Source organism: Cibotium barometz, chromosome 13 (genome assembly GCF_041138505.1).
Source record: "Cibotium barometz isolate CiBa-2024 chromosome 13, ASM4113850v1, whole genome shotgun sequence".
NCBI classification, from domain to species: domain Eukaryota; kingdom Viridiplantae; phylum Streptophyta; class Polypodiopsida; order Cyatheales; family Cibotiaceae; genus Cibotium; species Cibotium barometz.
In genome coordinates, this window is record NC_141058.1 from 6971416 (window position 1) to 6992052 (window position 20637).

Sequence of the window (20637 nt, forward strand, 5' to 3'; positions counted from 1 at the left end):
GTTGGTATCAGAGCGCTGTTGTAAATTTAAGTAACAGCATCAGAAATTGCTTAAAATTTTAAAGTAAATCTGGGAAATAATGTTTTCGCTTGTTAAATTTATGTTGAATGAACTTCAAAAATTGAAAACTCATAAACTGAATTGGAAATTTATAGATGGATACCCCGAATCTATTTGGCATTCCTGAACTCTCCCAGAGTTAGGATATGATAGCCTTTGCATTAGAGCACCTCATCAACTCTACTCTACGACCCGAGTAAGCAGAGTGAGACTCGCACGTCATTTTGAGAGTCTTTACTTTCCTGATCCTCTTGAGCGACGTCAGTATATGTGGTTCTGTGGAGGACGATGTATTAATGTCAGTACCAGTCAGTGTCAGAGGCTCAGGCAAAATATTTCCTTAGCCATGATTCTAATAAGGCTAGGGCTTGTACAACTCTTTGATCATTCACCTAGGAACTTTAGAATTTCATACCGAGTTTTTAGGCTTCTTAGCCGCTTTATCCCTAGAAGTAGAATTACAGCACCTCTTTCCGTAATGAATTGTGTGTACCATGGCATGTCTCCTTTGCAGTTTTGCTTCTTTATGCATATACGATTGAGGCAGTGAATTTGGGAGCCGTGATGCTCTATGTATATATCGAAAACTTTTGATAATAAACGATGTTTTGCAAAAAAATTCCAAATTGTTTTCATGATTGTGAATATGGTTAATAAAATTATCAGAGTAAATCTTGTTTCATGATGTATGATGAAATAATTATTAGTTTAAAGAATAAATTATAAAAATTAAATAATCATAAATCTGTTGTCAAAGTTAAGTTGACAAAAATCTCGTTTTGTCAGAGTTATGAGGCGTGCGGCCCGTGCAAGGCAACCGGATCCTCTAACCGATGATAAAGAGTTAGATCCGGATGTTCGAAAAGCCTTGCACACACAGATCCCAACTTGGTCCCTTCAAGGGTGAAGGGGAGCAGTTAGGTGAAGTAGCGGAAAAGTGGATTGAGGCAATGGAGGAATACTTTGATGTAACTGGCTACAATGAGAGAAGCAAGATGGCTCTCGCTAAGTTAAAGATTGTGGAAATGGCCACGGTCGCTTGGAGGAATCACTACGAGACTAATCGTCTCGAAGAATACCCAGACCTGGACCGATCTTAAAGCTTACCTCAGAAAGAGGTTTTGTCCTCTGGGCTTCCTTGAAACTAGAATGAATGAGTTCTTGGAACTAAAGCAGGATAGCCGGACAATTGAAGAGTACCATCAAGCTTTTGACCTTCTCCTCAAATATTCCCCGCAATATTGGATGAAGAGCAGCTGATGGTCGGATTCATTCAAGGAATGAACGAACCATTGGATACCTTAGTAAAGAATGCCAAACCTATCTTAATGGTCGAAGCAGTAAGAATGGCAAAAGACTTTTCCAAAGCCTTTGTCGTCGTTAAGGTCCCACCAAAGCCTACACGCTCTAACTTTAAAAGATTCCAAACCCCGGCGGGAAGTACTTCAAACTTTCCTCCCCCAAAGAGGCAGCAAGGCCCAATTCAGAATTTGAAAAGATGTAGGGGAGAAGAGAGCTTGAGCTCTTGTAAGCACACACACACACTCACAAAACCCTAAAAGAGAACACACAAGGTGAGAGGCTGAAAATCTTCTTCTTCTTCACACAACACTCAACACACCATATACAAATATAAGAGTACACAATATGAAAAGGTACTCAACCAAATACATACTAGGATTCTCTATAGTGTGAACCCAACTAAATGAGCTGGCGCTATAACTATGCCAGTCTCTAGAATGGCTATCACACAGCCTGTCATCCCACTGGCCACATATCACACATGATCTCACCAACCATGCCAGTGGTGTAAGTGTGGGGCCTATCCCCCAGGTGGGTCATCAATGTCCACCACCTCACAAGATGAGCTTGATATCTCAACACTCCCCCTTGAGCTCAGCTCCATCTCACGTACACCAAACAAAGCCCTGAATTTGTAGAGCTTCTCTGTATACCTAATGCTTTGGTGAAGATGCCAGTGACTTGATCCTGTGTGCTGACATAAACAAGGTCAACGTCTCGTGCCAAAACCTTCTCTCTGACAAAATGGTAGTGGACCTCTATATGCTTCGTGCGAGCATGAAAAATTGGGTTCCTGGCCAACTGTATACTGCTAATGTTGTCACAGAGAATGACAACTTGTCTATCCAACTGATAGACCCAAATCTGCAAGTAGCTTTCTCAACCAAGCTACCTGACATGTTGCCATAGCAGCACCTCTGTACTCAGTCTCTGTACTGGATAGAGCAACCGTAGGCTGCTTCTTGCTGCTCCAAGTCACAGCAGCACTCCCCAAAGAAAATATGAATCCACTAGTAGATCTTCTATCTGAGATACTACCAGCCCAATCAGCATCTGTGTACCCATGTACACATATTTCTGCCGTCCTAGTTTCATAAAATAGTCCACAATGCAAAGTAGACCTCACATACCTCAATATGCGTCTCAATGCATCCAAATGTGGCTTCCGTGGAACCTGCATAAACTGACTCACCAACCCAATAGCATAGCTCAAATCTGGCCTGGTGATCGTCATGTAGATCAAGCTTCCTACTATGCGCCTATACATAGTAGGATCCTCCAAAATCTCTCCTGAATCTGCACTTAACTTGCCATTCTAATCCAATGGCACTGAGATAGGCTTACAGCCTGTCATATCATACTTGGACAACATGTCCAAGCCATACTGTCTCTGCAAAAATCCAATACCATGTGGTGACCTAATCACCTCAATGCCCAAGAAATATCTAAGCTCCCCCAAATCATTCATCTCAAACTTTTGTCTAAGCAAGATCTTTATATCAAAGATCTCTGCATCATGGTCCCCCGTAATGATCAGATGATCTACATAGATGACAACAAGCACAACCCCTATATCACTGTGTCTCACATACAGGGAGAAATCTGCATTGGCTACATGAAAACCAATAGTGACAAGATATTCAAAAATCTTGTCAGACCATGCTCTTGGTGCTTGTTTTCAGCCATACAAGGCTTTCTTCAACCTGTAAACATGCTCGGGGTGACTCACATCCTCATAACCAGGTGGCTGCAACATATACACCTCTTCCTGCAAATCCCCATGCAAGAATGCATTCTTTACATCCATCTGATGTAAAGACCATTGCTTTGATGCAGCCACTGCTATCACAACTCTCACTGTTGCCATCTTGGCTGCAACATATATACCTCTTCTGGCAAATCCCCATGCAAGAATGCATTTTTTACATCCATCTGATGTAAAGACCATTGCTTTGACACAGCCACTGCTATCATAACTCTCACTATTGCCATCTTGGCAACTGGGCTGAAAGTTTCCTCATAATCAATGCCATATGTCTGCGCATATCCTTTGGCTACCAATCTAGCCTTGTACGTGCTTATGCTTCCATCACTGTTATGTTTTACTTTGTACACCTACTTGCATCCAATGGCTTTCTTGTTGCACTAAATCCCAAGTCTCATTTCCATATAGTGCATCCATCTCCTCATCCATAGCTTTCTCCCAACACACATTTCCAACACCCTCATCAATGCATGTGGGCTCTACAACCTGCACAACTTTTGCCATGTATGCATAGTGATGTGCCACATAACCATCATAGGTAAACCTCTGCACAGGATTCTTCACTCTCCTAGATCTTCACAGCTTTGCATTCATGGCTTCCATAGCCTTCTTTATACCAGGTGTTCTCATAGCTGGTATCCCAAGATCCTCACATCAACGCTCATCTCTGAGCCACTAGACTCTTCATCAACATGAGAATGCCTTGCAGAAATGTCAGGCATACTAAGGGGCTCAATCACTTTCTCTTTGCCTTTATGTGGTGATGCACTGATCACATTTGTAGGACTGGTATTATGACGCAGCCTACCACTCCATGGTCTATCAATTGAACCACTAGATGAGGACTCTCTTGGTCCACTCAAAGACTATGATTGCTAACTTGCATTTTGTGCAACCACATTTCCACTCACATCAGCCCCTACAGCTTCTTTTTCAGCAGCATACCAGTTGCTCATCTCATAAAAAACAACATCCCTGCTTACCCCCCCCTCAACTCACGTGTAGCAGGGTTATACCACCTGTATCCCTTTTGTTCAAGGGAATACCCAATAAACACACATTTTTTAGCTTTTGGATCCAGCTTAGTTCTCAGCTCATCTGGCACATGCACATATGCAATGCATCCAAAGACTTTGAGACAAATCAGGTTTTCTACCAGCAAACCTCTCCTCTGGAGTTACATCATGTATGGCTGCAGTTGGAGTCCTATTCGAATGATGTAAACTGCTGTAGAAACAGCCTCAACCTAATAGCTATGCGGCATATTCTTCTCTCCCATCAATGCTTGCGCAATCTCAGCAATGTGCCTGTTTTTTCGCTCAGCAACTCCATTTTGCTGCGGAGTGTATCTGCATGTAAACTGTCTCTCTAATACCATTCTTCTTCAAAAATTCAGAGAACTCATTAGAGAAGTACTCTCCCCCTCCATCTGACCTTAGGCACTTTACATATTTCCCTGTTTGCTTTTCAACCATAACTCTGAAATTCTAAAAATGAGTGAACACCTCACTCTTCTCCTTCATGAAGTATACCCACACTTTCCTTGTGTGGTCATCAATAAATGTCACATAATACCTGCAGCCTCCCATATACATGGTCTTTGTAGGACACCATACATCTGAATGCACAACATCTAGTGCATTTCTGCTCACATTTCTGTTACGTGGAAATACATGCTTTGTTTGCTTTCCAAATTGGCATGCTGCACATATTTTCTGCATACCTTCAACTTTAAACTTTGGCAACCCTGTCACAATTTCTTTAGTCTGCATAGACTTCATTCTCTGCACATTCACATGTCCAATTATTTTATGCCAAATGTTTGTGTGTCTGTAACAATTCTAGAACCATTTGCAAACATCGCAGCACTCACTTCAGGCATGTTTACACTCAATGTAAACATTCTTTCCACTCTGTTGCCTTTTGCAACCAACCTACACTTGTCTTTAAAGTCTTCAACATAACAACCATCAGGGTTAAACCGAACCTGCAAACCTTGCTCAATCATCTAGCCAACTGAAACCAGATTCTTTGTTATGTTTGGAACATGAAGTACATCTACAAGGTACTTCACTTTGCCATCCTGTATAGACAATGGCACATCTCCAACATGGGCAATTGGATGAGCAGTGTCATCCCTTGTTTCCACAAAACCTGGTCTTTCAAGGTTTTTCATCTCCTTGAACCACTCCCCATGACTTGTCATGTGGTTTGAAGCACCTGAATCAACGTACCATACATCATCTTTATGTGCTCCTTCAATATTTTCAGACATTGCATTAACGACATGCTGCAGAATAAACAACCTTTCATTATCCTCATCGTTTCTGCTCGAGGATGCATAGTTGTTTTGTTGCAATTTTCCATTTTGCATGTCAGCCTGCTTCTTATAACAATCTGCCTGCACATGTCTACAATAAAAGCATCCACGTGTATCATTATACTGCCTTTGCCAATTTCCATGACCTCTTTGACTCCCCCTGCCTCTGAATTGACCTCTTCCACCTGCGTGTTGTTGTTGTTGTGAATTCTGGGATTGTTGTTGTTGTTGCTGCTGGCCATAATTTTGATTACCTGTTCGGCCACCTCCTTGGCCACGTCCATGTGGCCACGTCCATGGCCTCCTCTACCTTGTCCTCTTCCTCAACTTGTGTAGAAGGCTTGTTGCTCTAAACTGTTTTTGTTTTGTGAAGGCTATTGGTCTTCACCCAAGCTCTTCTCTTTTATAATCAGCATAGACACCAAATCTATGAAATTGGGAATGTTTTCCCGAGTCTGAATAGACGTCTTGAACGCCTTGTATTGTGGCTTCAGACCACGTAGACAGACTTCCACCTTATCATCATCATCTACTAAAACGCCTATAGATGCAAGGGATTCCACAATACCTTTAATCTTTAATGCATAGTCATTCACAGACATACTCTTTTTCTCCACAGTATGAAGTTCATTCTTCAACTGTATCTTTTGTGCCTTGGTATTTGTTTCATAGAGTTTTACCGAGGTGTCCCATGCCTCCTTGGGGAACTTGGCATCCTGTATGTGCCTAATCATGGTGTCCTGTATATTGATAGAGAGCCAATATATAACTTTTCTGGCTCCTTGGTTCCAATCCTTGAACTCTTTCACATCTGCAGCGCAGCAGTCGGATTGATCTCCGGTATCTCCGGTGTCTCTTCATACTCACCTTCTATGTAGTCTCAGTAACCCTTTCCCATCAAGAAATTGGTCAACCTGAACCTCCAAGCATGGAAGTTTTTCTTATCAAGCTTCTCAGCAACAATCTGGTTTATGCCATCATTTGACATCTTTCCAGACACACAAATTTACCAGAAACAGCACTCTGGTTTGTCCTGCACAAATTGCTGTATTTTCTGCGCAATAGTACTGTACTACACTCAAATGTCACAACCAGTGACCTCAATGTGCATACATACACCCAATGGCAACTATTGACCTCCTTGTAGCACACACAATGTCTGCACAACCAATCTGTCTTCCTGCAGGTCTTAAAACAGAGTTCTACAAAGAATCGATGACTTACCCACAGTGCTCAAAATCGCCTGCTTTCTGAAAAACGGAGGTCCTAACGCACTCAAAATGCATTTTTAGACCAAAATATTATGTCCAATAGGACGATATAGTTTCCCTATAGCTTTACTCTCCCACGAAGAAAGCTCCTCAATCAGAGATCGTTTGCCGGTGCCTCCCGTAGAGCTCTCGATAAGGGTGTAGTCGCCAACACAAATAGGAAAGAGTAGATGAAGCTCTTACCCTCGTACCGCTTCCTATGCTTCTCTTGCTTACAGTGTTGAGATATCGAGCTCATCTAGTGAGGCGGTGGAACACTGATGACCCGCCTGGGGGATAGGCCCCACACTTGTACCACTCGCATGGTTGGTGAGATCATGGGTGATATGTGGCCAATGGGATGACAGGCTATGTGACAGCCATTCTAGAGACTGGCATAGTTATAGTGCCAGCTCATTTTAGTCGGGTTCACACTATAGATAACCCTAGTATGTATTTGGTTGAGTACCTTTCATATGGTGTGTACTCTTATCTTTGTATATGGAATGTTGAGTATTGAGTGAAGAAGAAGAAGATTTTCAGCCTCTCACCTTGTGTGTTCTCTATTAGGGTTTTGTGAGTGTGTGGGTGCTTGCAAGAGCTCAAGCTCTCTTCTCCCCTGCATCTTTTCATGGTATCAGAGCCTGGTTCATGCTAAGGGCTGAGCTGCAAGCAAGAGAAGCACAGGAGGCGGTACGAGGGTAAGAGCTTCAACTACTCTTCCCTATTTGTGTTGAAGACTACACCCTTGTCGGGAGCTCTATGGGAGGCACCGACAAACGATCTCTGATTGAGGAGCTTTCTTCGCGGGAGTAAAGCTATAGGGCAACTATACTGTCCTATCGGATGATATTTTTTGGACCGAAAATGCATTTCGGGCGCGTCACGACCTCCGTTTTTCGGAAAGCAAGCGATTTCAAGCACTGCGGTACTCTATTTTAAGAAATGTGCAGGAAGAAAGATTGGCTGTGCAGCATTGTGTGTACTGCAAGGAGGTCAACAGTTGCCATTGGGTGTATGTATGCACATTGAGGTCACTGGTTGTGACATTTGAGTGTACTATAGTACCGCTGCAAAAAATACAGCAGTTTATGTAAGACAAACCAGAGTGCTGTTTTTGGTAAATTTATGTGTCTGGCAAGATGTCAAATGATGGCATAAACCAGATTGTTGCTGAGAAGCTTGATAAGAACAACTTCCATGCTTGGAGGTTCAGGTTGATGAATTTCCTAATGGGAAAGGGTTATTGGGACTACATAGAAGGTGAGCATGAAGAGGCACCGGATTTACCGGGGATCAATCCGACTGCTGCAGATGTGAAAGAATTCAAGGACTGGACCCAAGGAGCTAGAAAAGTTATGTATTGGCTCTCTATCATCAGTATACAAGACACCATGATTGGGCACATTCAGGATGCCAAGTCCCCCAAGGAGGCATGGGACACCTTGGTAAAGCTCTATGAAACAAATACCAACGCACGAAAAATACAGTTGAAGAATGAACTTCATACTATAGAGAAAAAGAGTATGTCTGTAAATGACTATGCATTGAAGATAAAGGGTATTGTGGAATCCCTTGCATCTATTGGCATTTCAATAGATGATGATGATAAGGTGGAAGTCTGCCTACGTGGTCTTGGGCCACAATACAAGGCGTCCAAGACGTCCATTCAGACTCGGAAAAACATTGCCAATTTCACAGATTTGGAGTCTATGTTGATTATAGAAGAGAAGAGCTTGGGTGAAGACCAACAGTCCTCACAAAACAAAAACAGTTCAGAGCAACAGGCCTTCTACACAAGTTCAGGAAGAGGACGAGGTAGAGGAGGCCGTGGACGCGGTCAAGGAGGTGGCTGAATAGGTAATCAGAATTATGGCCAGCACCAATAACAACAGTCCCAAAATTATGGCCAGCAGTAATAACAACAGTCCCAGAATTCATAACAACAACAACATGCAGGTGGAAGAGGCCAATTCAGAGGCAGGGGGGTCAAAGAGGTCGTGGAAATTGGCAAAGGTAGTATAATGATACACGTGGATGCTTTTATTGTGGTAAGCCTGGACATGTGTAGGCAGATTGTTATAAGAAGCAGGCTGACATGCAAAATGGAAAATTACAGAAAAATAACTATGTATCCTCGAGCAGAAACAATGAGGATAATGAAAGATTGTTTGTTATGCAGCATGTCGTTAATGCCATGTCTGAAAATGTTGAAGCAGCACATAAAGATGATGTATGGTATGTTGATTCAGGTGCTTCAAACCACATGACAAGTCATGGGGAGTGGTTCAAGGAGATGAAAAACCTTGAAAGACCAGGTTTTGTGGAAACAGGGGATGACACTGCTCATCCAATTGCCCATGTTGGAGATGTGCCATTGTCTATGATGCAGGATGGCAAAGTGAAGTACCTTGTAGATGTACTTCATGTTCCGAACATAACAAAGAATCTGGTTTCAGTTGGCCAGATGATTAAGCAGGGTTTGCGGGTTCAATTTAACCCTGATGGTTGCTATGTTGAAGACTTTAAAGACAAGTGCAGGTTGATTGCAAAAGGCAACAGAGTGGGTAGAATGTTTACATTGAATGTAAACATGCGTGAAGTGAGTGCTGCGATATTTGCAAATGGTTCAGGAATTGTTGCAGACACAGACATTTGGCATAAAAGAATTGGACATGTGTATGTGCAAAGAATGAAGTCTATGCAGACTAAAGGAATTGTGACAGGGCTGCCAAAATTTAAAGTTGAAGGTATGCAGAGAATATGTGAAGCATGCCAATTTGGAAAGCAAACAAAGCATGTATTTCCACGTAACAAAAATGTGAGTAGAAATGCACTAGATGTTGTGCATTCAGATGTATGGGGTCCTACGAAGACCATGTCTATGTGAGTCTACAGGTATTATGTGACATTTATTGATGACCACACAAGAAAAGTGTGGGTATACTTCACGAAGGAGAAGGGTGAGGTGTTCACTCACTTTCAGAATTTCAGAGTTATGGTTGAAAAGCAAACAGGGAAATATACAAAGTGCCTAAGGTCAGATGGAGGGGGAGAGTACTCCAATGAGTTCTCTGAATTTTTGAAGAAAAATGATATTTGGAGACAGTTTACATGCAGATACACTCCGCAGCAAAATGGAGTTGCTGAGCGAAAAAACAGGCACATTGCTGCGATTGCGCGAGCATTGATGGAAGAGAAGAATATGCCGCATAGCTATTGGGCTGAGGCTGTTTCTATAGCAATTTTTAACATCATGAACAGAACTCCAACTGCCATACATGATGTAACTCTAGAGGAGAGGTTTACTGGCAGAAAACCTGATTTGTCTCATCTGAAAGTCTTTGGATGCATTGTATATGTGCATGTGCCAGATGAGCTGAGAACTAAGCTGGATCCAAAAGCTAAAAAATGTGTGTTTATTGAATATTCCCTTGAGCAAAAGGGATACAGGTGCTATAGCCCTGCTACACGTGAGCTGAGAACTAAGCTGGATCCAAAAGCTGAAAAATGTGTGTTTATTGGATATTCCCTTGAGCAAAAGGGATACAGGTGCTATAACCCTGCTACACGTGAGCTGAGAACTAAGCTAGATCCAAAAGCTGAAAATGTGTGTTTATTGGATATTCCCTTGAGCAAAAGGGATACAGGTGCTATAACCTTGCTACACGTGAGTTGAGGGTAAGCAGGGATGCTTTTTATGAGAGCAGCTGTTATGCTGCTGAAAAAGAAGCTGTTGGGGTTTATGTGAGTGGAAATGTGGTTGCACAGAATGCAAGTCAGCAATCACAGTCTTTGAGTGGACCAAAAGAGTCCTCATCGAGTGGTTCAGCTTCTGATAGACCATGGAGTGGCAGGCTGCGTCATATACAGTCCTGCAAATGTGATTAGTACATCACATAAAGGCAAAGAGAAAGTGGTTGAGCCCCTTAGTATGCCTGACATTTCTGCAGGGCATTCTCATGTTGATGGAGAGTCTAGTGGCTTAGAGATGAGCCTTGATGTGAGGATCTTGGGATACCAGCTATGAGAACACCTGGTGTAAAGAAGGCTATGGAAGCCATGAATGCAAAGCTGAGAAGATTTGGGAGAGTGAAGAACCCTGTTTAGAGGTTCACCTATGATGGTTATGTGGCACATCACTATGCATACATGGCAAAGGTTGTGCAAGTTGTAGATCCCACATGCATTGATGAGGCTATTGGAAATGTGTGTTGGGAGAAAGCTATGGATGAGGAGATGGATACACTATATGGATGAGGAGATGGATACACTATATGGAAATGAGACTTGGGATTTAGTACAATTGCTTGAAGTCAAGAAAGACATTGGATGCAAGTGGGTGTACAAAGTAAAACATAACAGTGATGGAAGCATAAACAGGTATAAGGCTAGATTGGTAGCCAAAGGATATGTGCAGACATATCGCATTGATTATGAGGAAACTTTCAGCCCAGTTGCCAAGATGGCAACAATGAGAGTTGTGATAGCAGTGGCTGCATCAAAGAAATGGTCTTTACATCAGATGGACGTAAAGAATGCATTCTTGCATGGGGATTTGCAGGAAGAGGTGTATATGTTGTAGCCACCTGGTTATGAGGATGTGAGTTACCCCGAGCATGTTTGCAGGATGAAGAAAGCCTTGTATGACTTAAAACAAGCACCAAGAGCATGGTCTGACAAGATTTTTGAATATCTTGTCACTATTGGCTTTCATGTAGCCAATGCAGATTTCTCGCTGTATGTGAGACACAATCATAGAGGGGTTGTGCTTGTTGTCATCTATGTAGATGACTTGATCATTACGGGGGACCATGATACAGAGATCTTTGATATAAAGATCTTGCTTAGACAGAAGTTTGAGAGATGAAGAATCTGGGCGAGCTCAAATATTTCTTGGGCATTGAGGTGATTAGGTCACCACATGAAGGTATTGGATTACTACAGAGACAGTATGGCTTGGACATGCTGTCCAAGTATGGTATGACAGGCTGTAAGCCTATCTCAGTGCCATTGGATCAGAATGGAAAGTTTGAGATGAAGGATCTGGGCGAGCTCAAATATTTCTTAGGCATTGAGGTGATTAGGTCACCACATGATGGTATTGGATTACTGCAGAGACAGTATGGCTTGGACATGTTGTCCAAGTATGGTATGACAGGGTAAAAGCCTATCTCAGTGCCATTGGATCAGAATGGCAAGTTGAGTGCAGATTCAGGAGAGATTTTGGAGGATCCTACTATGTATAGGTGCATAGTAGGAAGCTTGATCTACATGACGATCACCAGGCCAGATTTGAGCTATGTTGTTGGGTTGGTGTGTCAGTTTATGCAGGTTTCTCGCCGTAAGCCGCATTTGGATGCATTGAGACGCATAATACTGAGATATGTAAGGTCTACTTTGCATTGTGGGCTATTTTATAAAACTGGGACAGAGATATGTGTACATGGGTACATAGATGGGTACAGAGATATGTGTACATGGGTACACAGATGCTGATTGGGCTAGTAGTATCTCAGATAGAAGATCTACTAGTGGCTTCATGTTTTCTTTGGGGAGTGCTGCTGTGACTTGGAGCAGCAAGAAGCAGTCTACTGTTGCTCTATCTAGTACTACAAGTAGTGGAAGAAGAAAGAAGAAAGATTTATGTGTAGCAATTGAAAACCAAGGGCCAAACCGTCAATTCTCCATCATTCATACTCGAGCTGAGTATTAGGGTAAGCCTTTTAATCTTTTGATTGATTCAGGTAGTACTCATTCTTTCATTTCCCCTGGATGCTTGCGTAAGCTAGTCTTAGATCAGAAATCAAGGAAACCTATGCAAGTTGAATTGGCAAGTGGGAAGATTCTTCTCACTCACCTTGAGACAGATCGTATTCAGTTCAATCTAGATGGGAATTTAATTGACTGTCAGTTCAGAGTATACCTTTGGGAGTTTTCAACGGGATCCTTACAATGGATTGGCTCCATAAAAATCAAGCTGACATTCACTGTTATAATGGAACCATTTCCTTCCGTGACCTTCATGGAAATAAAGTTCAAGGAACCGGAATTTCAGGATCCCCAAGTGTGCAGTTAGTAAAGGCTTCTAAGTTACTAAAAGGACTTAGAAAGAAGCAGCTCATTTATGTTGTCAAAATGAATCCAGTAGACTCAAAGCTAAAAGCTAAAGAACATGAATGGTTAAGTGATTATGATGATTTATTCCCAGCAGAACTAACAGAGATGCCTCCAATTCGGGAAGTAGATCATGTGATAGAATTTACCCCCCTCCTCGGAGCTCAACCTGTAGCCATGCGCATGTACAAAATGCCAGTTCCTGAAGCCATCAAACAACTCAAGGAACAGCTTAGACAGCTGTTAGAACAAGGGTTTGTAAGACCGAGTGTTTCACCTTGGGGTGGGCCAGTTATCTTTCAGAAAAAGAAAGATGGAACGCTGACTCTGTGTGGACTACAGAGGTCTCAATCAGCCTGACAGTTAAGAATAAGTATCCTATCCCTAGAATTGATGAGCTTTTGGACAGGCTAAGTGGAGCCCAGATCTTCACAAAGATAGATCTCAAATCAGGGTATTATCAGATCAGGATTAATGAGCAAGATATCCCGAAGACAGCCACCATCAATACTCGGTATGGGCGTTTTGAATTCACTGTCATGCCGTTTGGATTGACAAATGCCCCAGCTACATTCAATCAATTAATGTAAGAAATTCTCAGAGAATACTTGGATGATTTTAATCTTGTTTTCTTGAGATGATATTTTGATTTACTAAAAGAATGCAGTTGACCATGAAGCTCATGTCAGAAGAGTTCTTGAGATCCTAAGGAAGCACCAACTCTTTGCAAAAAAGAGCAAATGCACTTTCTCTGCCGACGACCATGTTGAATACTTGGGCTTTCTGGTATCCAAAGATGGAATTTCTCTAGATTCTGCTAAAGTCCAAGTAGTCATAGATTGGCCTAAACCAAAGACAGTGAAAGAAATCAGAGGATTCTTGGGATTGACTGGTTGTTTGGTATAGAATTTTTATACCAAAGTATGTTCTCATAGCTTCCCCCTGACTAATCTTCTCAAGAAGAATATCCCGTTTCAATGGTCTGCCAGGTGTGCCAGAGTGCTTTTAATAAGCTGAAGACCGCCTTGGTAACCAATCCCGTTCTAAATCTCCCAGATTTCTCTCTACCCTTTTGAGGTAGTAACTGATGCCAGTGGTTTTGCCCTGGGAGGTGCACTCATGCACAGGAAGGTCATGCAGTGGCCTATGAATCCTGAAAATTAAGTTCACACATGAGAGGAATTATGCTGTCCATGACTTGGGACTACTTTCAGTAGTATATGCCCTAAAGTTGTGGAGACATTACCTACTGGGTCAAAGATTCACTTTGATGAACAGGTCATCAAAGCTTAAAGTGGATCTTCACTCAAAAGGATCTCAACATGCGCTAAAGATGGTGGATGTAGAACTTGCAGGAATTTGATTTTGAAATCAAGTACCGCCCAGGCAAAGAAAATGTGGTAGTAGATGCCCTCAAAACAGAAAAGCCTCCTTGCTTGCAATTACTGTAGTGTCAAATCCTTTGATTATTGAAGCAAGTGAGAAGATCATGCAGGATAGATTCTTTGGCCCTATTGCTACCCTACTTATACAGGAAAGCAAAACTCCACAGAAGTTGAACCGAGTTCAAGGGTACAGCCTGGATGATGGAATTATGTATTATAATCGCAGATTATGCATTCCTAATGATGAGGGAACTAAGGGTCAAATTTTGATTGAAGCCCATGACACCTTATTGCAAGACATCCAGGTTTCATCAAAACCTACATGTCTGTGAAGAAAAGCTTCTTTTGGCCTGGTCTAAAAAAGGATGTGTGCTTAATCATGTACGTTAATGTTTGACCTGTCATCAAAAAGTAAAGGCCGAGAGAGTAAAAATGCCTGGGAAGTTACATCCATTAGACGTCCCCCCCAGATGAAGTGGGAATGCATCAGTATGGATTTTATTACTGGGTTACCCTCAGTACAATTAGGTTACAACTCCATCTTCGTGGTAGTTGATAGACTAACCAAAGTTGCCCATCTAATTCCAGTAAAAGAAACCTACACTACAGTGGATGTGGCCAGAGTGTTCCTCAAAGAAATCTTCAGATTGCATGGCCTATCCCAGAAGAATAGTAAGTGATCGAGATCTCAAATTCACGTCAAGATTCTGGACTGCATTTTTTGAAGCAGTAGGAACTTTCTTGGATCTCAGCACAGCTTACCACCCCGAGACCGATGGTCAAACTGAAAGGGTGAACCAAGTAATCAAAGATATAATTCGGTCATGCTGTGGTGGTGGGCAGGGAACCCAAGAAGTGGCTAAGCTATCTGCACCTATTCGAGTTCACCTACAATGCTTCTTATCGCAGAAGTATTGGGATGAGCCCTTTCAAAGCTTTGTATGGACAAGATTGCTTAACTCCATTAACTTGGTCCGACCCATTGATTAGGGTCAAGATGTCTAGACAGATGCTTGATGACATGGAGCAGCAGATGCAGTCAATTCGCAAAGATATAAAAGCTGCCCAGGATAGACAGAAGTAGTATGCAGATAAGAAGAGGTTAGACACAAAATTCGAAGAAGCAGATATGGTCTTCATTTGAGAACGCCCCAAAAAAAGTTCTCTATCTCTTGGGAAGTACAAGAAGTTATCCCCCAGATATTGTGTACCATATCTGATTACAAAGAAAGTAGGTGACTTAGCCTACAAGCTTCTTCTACCTCCTCATCTCAAAGTACATAATGTATTTCATGTCAGCCTTCTTAAAAAGTATATACCAAGCCCAAATCATGTGCTTGATGATGATAAAATCTTAACTTCTTCAACCCAAGGGCAGATGGAACTCCAACCTGCTGAAGAAATCCTTGATGTTCGAGAAAAGGTTCTCAAGAACAGAATTCTAAGAGAATTATTGGTCAAATGGAAGTTCTATCCTTTTGAAGATGCCACCTGGGAGAAAGAAGCCGAACTGTTATGAGATTACCCCCAGTTTGCGAGATGAGGACATCTCATGTTTTTCAAGTGGGAGAGAATGTAAGATTCCTCCCCATCCTCTCAAGATGTCCAGTATCTTCCCCTGTAATCAAATCCCTCTTCAGATATATAAAAGATCTTGTTTCTACCTATTTTGGCTTAGAGAGAGAAAATGTTCTAGAGAGAGATTATTTAGATTTTAGATATTTTTGGATGGAAAAATATCTCTTCTTATTAAAATATTCCCCCAAAATAGAAGTTCAAAGAAGGTGCATTAGAAATCAATTATAATCTGTTCAAAAAGGCCTTATCCTAGGGGTCCAGATTTTCTGAAAATTTTAAATTAGGGTTCTGAGGGGCCAATCAGATTCATCCAAATGTGTGGAGGAGATAAATAGAAGAAATAAAGAAAATCCCCCCAAAAATGAGTAAATACTCACATAAGATGAAGAGTGGACTAAGGACCAAAGGAAATAGAAGAAATAAAGAAAATCCCCCCAAAAATGAGTAAATACTCACAGAAGATGAAGAGTGGACTAAGAACCAAAGAAAATACTAAAAAAATAAATTTTTGACACCTTAGAGTGGGGATTTTCCCTCGTGAGAAGGAGGCGTCTATTTCACATGTGTGGTGGAGTTTTAAATTCCCAAAAATTGAGATATTTCATCTCTCCTCTCTCCTAATTCAAGTCTAGTTCTAAAAAGTAAGCTAAACTGACCCAAAAATGGTGAAAATTTGACCAAACTGATCTGGAAAATTCTAGAATTAGTTTGCTTGGTTAGAAGCTCACTTTTTCCTATAAATAGAAGCCTCTCCCTTTGTTGAATCTTAATAGTGTTTTATGCACTGTTACTCTACTTCTCCCCAGAGCCAAAAACTATGAATCTCTTAATAATTCATTAGTTTTTGACCATTCTCTCTTCTAAAGAATTGGTGGCCACTCTTGTTGCAAACAAGAGTAGATCCCTCAAACCATGAAGCCAAAGGAAAGCTTCCAGAAATTCATGTAAATCCTACTTTTTCTTTATTCTTTTAATGGTTTTCTAATTTTTGTTATCTTTAAAATGATAAATTGATTCTATGCCTTGTTGGAAAGGCTTTCCCCCTCCTAGGTATAAAAAAATGCATACTAAAAATATTTTATTAAAAAAGTGTTACTTTCTTTAGAATTAAATTCTATGCATAGAAGAAGCATATTGAAATTGTTATTTTGATTATAAAAGTGTTATTTTCATCATAAATAATTTTTATGCATAAATGGATGCATAAAAGAAATTCTTTTATATTAAAAGAGTGATTTTCATCATTAATGATTTGTATGCATAAAAGATTTTTTATATTAAAAGTGTGATTTCATCTCATAAATGATTTTTATGCATAAATAGATGCATAAAAGAAATTCTTTTATATTAAAAGAGTGATTTTCAGCATAAATGATTTGTATGCATAAACATATGCATAAAGATTTTTTTATATTAAAAGTGTGATTTTCATCATAAATGATTTTTATGCATAAATGGATGCATAAAAGAAATTCTTTTATATTAAAAGAGTGATTTTCATCATAAATGATTTGTATGCAAAAATAGATGCATAAAAGATTTTTTTATATTAAAAGTGTGATTTTTATCATAAAAGGATTTTATGCATAAAGTAGATTCATAAAAGAAATTATTTTATTATAAAAGTGTGACTTTCATCATAATTGAATTTATGCATAAAAGATGCATAAAAGAAAGTTTTTATTTTAAAAGAGTTATTTTTCATTGGATTTAGTTTTTATGCATGGGAAGATGCATAAGAGAAATTCTTTTCTTCTAAAAGTGTAATTCCTACTAAATTGGATTTATGCATGGAAAGATGCATAAAGATTTTATTTTTAATCCAAAAGTGTTATTCTCATCAATTTTGATTTTATGCATAGAAAGATGCATAAAGAAATCTATTTTTATTTCAAAAGAGTTATTTTCATCAATTTTGATTTTATGCATAAAGAATTTTATTTTTATTCCAAAAGAGTTATTCTTATCAATTTTGATTTTATGCATAGAAAGATGCATAAAGAATTTTATTTTTAATTCAAAAGAGTTATTTTTATTAATTTTGATTTTATGCATAAATAGATGCATAAAGAATTTTACTTTTAATCCAAAAGAGTTACTCTTATCAATTTTGATTTTATGCATAGAAAAATGCATAAAAGATTTATTTTTATTTCAAAAGTATTATTTTCATTGAAGTGATAGGAATCAGATTGATGTAGATGGATGAATGGATGATGTGGTATGATGTGTGAATGATGTAGATTAATGTAGATTGATGTATGGATGACGTGGTTTGATGTGTGAATGATGTGGATTGATGTAGATGGATGAATGGATGATGTGGTTTGATGTGTGAATGATGTAGATTAATGTAGATTGATGTATGGATGATGTGGTTTGATGTGTGAATGATGTGGATTGATATATATGGATGAATGGATGATGTGGTTTGATGTGTGAATGATGTAGATTAATGTGGTTTGATGTGTGAATGATGTAGATTAATGTAGATTGATGTATGGATGATGTGGTTTGATGTGTGAATGATGTGGATTGATGTAGATGGATGTATGGATGATGTGGTTTGATGTGTGAATGATGTGGGATATTGTAGATGGATGTATGGATGTGGATGTGGAAATGGATATATAGATGTGGATGTGGATGTGGATGTATGAATTTGTGGAAGTGGATGTATGGATATGGATATGGATGTGTATGTATGAATGCGGATGTGAAAGTGGATGTATGAATGTAGATGTGGATGTGGATGTATGAATGTGAATGTGGATGTGGATGTAGATGTATATATGTGAATGGGGATGTGGATATATGAATGTGGATGTGGATATGGATGTATGAATGTGGATGTGAAAATGGATGTATGGATGTGGATATGGATGTGGAAGTGGATGTATGGATGTGGATGTGTATGTGGAATAATGAATGCGAATGTGTATGTGAAATGATGTGACGTCGATATGAGTGAATGGATGAGATGTGATGACATGTGAATTGGGATGTGAATAAATGATATGTGATGTGAATGAATCTGATATGATGAGATGGAAAATGATGTGATTAGATGAGAATGAGTACACATATGAATGGAATGTGGAATAAGTAATGTGGACTGATGAGGGATAATGTGGAAAGACGAGAGTTCATTATAGAAACTGTATTTGTGACCTGTTTGTAAATGACTGTTTTAGGTCAAGAATGTTGGGGAAGCATTTTGACCGTCTTGTGATTAAGGTCGTGGAGACCTAACTGATAAAGTTGCAACAGCTGACGAAGAGTCAATGGAGAACGTCTCGCGTAGCATGGTCGGCCGAGGTCTTGACCAGCCTCGGTTCGATTTAAATGGTGAGCTTCCGATACGGTGGATGAGGGACCAAGGAAGCGGCCTATGAGTGAAGCGCTAGGTGACCTGCGAAGGATCCTAGAGGGTGCTGACCATACGATGCTCGGGCTCTGGGTTGCCGAAGATACCCACACGTGCGTCGTGGAAGATATTGACAAGGAGTAAGAGTTGTTTTCTGAAATCGGGCATGGATCTGGTTGATTGACCTTGCTGGTCCTCAACGGATGAGTCCATGACTCTTTTATATGGATCTGTTGGTTGATCCTGCTGATCTTCCACGAAGATTCTGTTACCATATTATAGTAGTGATGTGTGTGAACACACTTAGGACCGCTGGGGCACTTTTTCCCTCACTAGGAGGTTTTTTCCCCCGTGCATTGTATATACGCCCATTATCTTCTAGGGCTTGTTATCTTTCATTTTTGGCACTCATAATACACTACTGTGTTGTGCTCAAGCTTCCTCATCTTCTTGAAGTTGTGTGTGCATTCCTGCAACCCTAATTCCAACAATTGGTATCAGAGCAGGCTTCCTCCTCCCGGGCAGCATCACCGGCACCTGCCGCTTCATCTCCTCCGATTGCAACGAGGTTTCACGAGCGTCTGCAGGTTAGTATAAGCCGTGGGAAAGCCCGTAGGGCTTGGTCATTTCAGAATTTTGATCTGAAGTCATTTCGCCCTCCGTTTTTGCATTCCAAGTACTGCGCAGGCAAAATCGTCCTACTGTGCAGATTTTCTGTCAAGATTAAAATCTGCAGGACAGGTGCCCATTCGTCTGTTTTGGGCTGTGCTATATAGCACAGGTCGATTTTATACAGGTTTACCTCTTGCAGACAGCATTTACATCTAGTAGTACAGTCATTGGCCATGGCTGACAACAATGATGTATTCCGCATGTTGGCTGCTGAGGATAAGTTGGATGGCACCAACTATCCATTGTGGGCATATATGATGCGACATGTATTGGTAGCAAAGGGGTTATGGAATATTGTGCAGGGTATTGATGCACGTCCTATTGTGGCTGGGAATGCTGCAAACACATCAGAAACAGGTACTGTTGATGATGGTGCAGGCACAAGTGCTGTAGCAGCTATTCGAGAACCACCACTTTCAGCAGAGCAGATTCGTTGGGATGGTAGAGATGCGCAGGCTCATGCCTTGATTGCGCTGTCTGTCAAACGTACCATTATCCCACATATTCGCTCCTGCAGGACTTCTAAGGATGCTTGGGATGTACTTGCCACATTGTATCAGGCAAGAAATGAGGCTCGTGTTGCTTATCTCCGAAAACAGTTGGAGAATGAGCATATGAACGAAGGTGATTCTATGGATAGCTTTTTGACAAAGATCAAGGATTTCAAAGAGCAGCTCATTTCTGCAGATGAAATCCTGTCAGACAGTTCACTTGTGCAGACTGTTTTGAATGGTCTACCAGATTCTTATCAGGGTTTTGCTTCCACTCTTCGCTTGATGATGAAAGGCAATCCCAATGCCTTATCATTTGAGGAGTTAGTT